The following is a 2,806-nucleotide window of genomic DNA, read 5'->3' on the forward strand; positions in this document are numbered from 1 at the left end:
CTGAGGCAAGAGAATTGCTTAAGCCCAAGAGTTTGATGTTGCTGTGAGCTGTGATGCCATGGCACTCTACCACAGGTGACATAGTGAGACTCTGTCTCAAAAAAAATAGAAAAAGAGTTGAGGATGCAGGAGAAAAGAGATTCCAGGTCTATGGAATGATAGTAAATGGTCTAACATATGTGTAATTGGAGTTTCAGGAAGGAAGGATAGAATGTGGCAGAAGAAGTATTTAAAGCGACAGTGGTCAACTTCTACGGTTAATGAAGGCATCAACTCACAAATTCAAGAATTCCGCATACTCTAAGCTGGATTAATAGAAAAGAAAAGAAAACAAACCAACAAACAACAAATCCCAGACTTAGGCACATCATAATCAAATTACTGAAAGTAAAGATGGAACAAATCATATAAGCAACAGGAGAATAAAAGACACATTAATTAGATGGGAATAACAATGTGAATTACGGCTAACTTCTCACCAGAAAAAAACGGAGTATTAAAACAATGGAATGACCTCCATAAGTGTTAAAAGAAAAAACAAAACAAAACCGTCAACCTATGTTTACTTTTCTGTTTTTTGGTGTTTGGGGTTTTGTTGTATTTTATTCTTTGCTTTCCAATCTAGATTTTTTTATCCAGCAGAAACAGCCTTCCAAAAAAAGTCAAAATATAGATTTTTTTGGACATAACAAAAAGGGAAAGAATTTGTTTCTAGTAGACCTGGACTGTCAAAAACATTAAAACAAACATATTAACAATATATTTGGGTTTTATAGCATATGTATGATTATAAACCAATGAGAGAACAAAAGGAAGGACATAGAAACTGTCAGAAGTTTCTTACTCTGTGAAGTAGAATACTATTATTTGAGGAGAGACTGTAATAAGTTCGAGATACTTAATTTTCATCTATAAGTAACAACTAAATAGTACAAAGAGGCTCGGAGCCTATAGCACAGTGGTTATGGCACCAGTCACATATGCCAAGGGACCCCGGTTGGAACCTGCCCTAGGCCAGCTAAACAACAATGACAGTTGCAACCAAAAAATAGCCGGGTGTTGTGGCGATCACCTGTAGTTCCAGCTACCTGGGAGGCTAAGGCAAGAGAATAGCTTAATCCCGAGAGTTTGAAATTGCTGTGAGCTATGATGCCACAGCACTCTACCAAGAGTGACATATTGAGACTGTCTCAAAAAAAAAAAAAGCACAAAGATACCATTAAGTTAGTACATTTGCTTAAGAATGATTAGCTGCTTAATAACTATTCTACTATAAATAGCTAGAAAACAGGACAAAAATACACAAAACAACTGTTTTCAGATATTGGACAGCAGGTGGTGCAAGATGGTGATCCCTGACAGATGTGAAATAAATGACATGAACCCTACAGGTGCCCTACCGTCCCCTCTCTAGGCAGTTTCCAGATTTGCAGTACAGAGTAGGAGAATCAAAATACAGCCTGGAGAAGTCAAGGCAACTAGGATTCATGGGGCAACTGCAAAATTCTGGGAAACGTCACACTGGAAATCAGCATGCTGAACAAGTCTTAAGAGCTCACATTGGGCTGGAAATAGTTTTATGTGTCCATTAATCCCAGCACTCTGGGAGGCTGAGGCAGAAGGTTCACTTAAGCTCAGGAGTTTGAGACTAGTCTGAGCAAGAATGAGACTCTGTCTCTACTAAAAACAGAAAAACTAACTGGGCATTGTGACAAGTACCTGTAGTCCAGTTGCTCAGGAGGCTGAGGCAAGAGGATTGCTTGAGCCCCAAAAGTTTGAGGTTGCTGTGAGCTAAGACGCCACTGCACTTTACCTAGGGTGACAGAGTGAAACTCTTATCCCAAAAAAAAATATAGTGGAGAGACTGTTTCATATATAGAGGTTGGTTTTGGCCAGAGTCATAATAGTGGTGTTAAATTATTCATAGACTAAAGTCCTCTCCAAACCCTCTCTACCAAAGCTTAAAAGCAAGTTTTGAAAAAACCAGACTGATTAAGTAGCTCAGTCACACACGCCTGAACTTAAGTTTAGCGCTCTTAAGAAGAATATCATAAAACACAGCACCCAGTAATTGAAATGCTCAGCATTAAATAAAAGATTACTAGGTATACAAATAAAAGCAGAAAAATTGACTCATAGCCAGGAGGAAACCCAATCAATATAAAACGACCTAGAAATGCAAAATCAGAAATTCTGATGATTTAATTATTACACAGCTATTAAATCAGGTATTATAAATGTGCTCCATATACTTAAGAAGATAAAAGAAGGGCGGTGCCTGTGGCTCAGTGGGTAGGGTGCTGGCCCCATATACAAGGGTGGCGGGTTTGAACCCAGCGCTGGCCAAACTGCAGCAAAAAAATAGCCGGCGTTCTGATGGGCACCTGTAGTCCCAGCTACTCAGGAGGCACAGCATTCTACCAAGGGCAATAAAGTAAGACTCTGTCTCTAAAAAAAAAAGAAGAAGAAGGAGAAGAAGATAAAAGAAGACGTGAATATGATTAGTAGTGAAATTCAATACTGAAATATGGCTGAGGAAAAGAAAAAAAAAAGATTAGTAGTGAAACGAATGATAGTTAAAAAGCTCAAATGTAGTATCTAGAGATGAAACATGCCATATCCAAAAATGGAAAAAAAAAACAACGCCACTACTGGGAGTAATTAACAGCAGATTAGACACTGCACATGAGAAGCTTATTAACTTTGAAGATAGCAATAGAACCTGTTTAAAATGAAGCACAAAGAGAAAAAAATACTGGAACAAAGTTAATAGATCATCAGTAACCTATGAGACCACAGCAAGTTA

Source organism: Otolemur garnettii, unplaced genomic scaffold (genome assembly GCF_000181295.1).
Source record: "Otolemur garnettii isolate 467f Iridium unplaced genomic scaffold, OtoGar3 scaffold00275, whole genome shotgun sequence".
Classification (NCBI taxonomy): domain Eukaryota; kingdom Metazoa; phylum Chordata; class Mammalia; order Primates; family Galagidae; genus Otolemur; species Otolemur garnettii.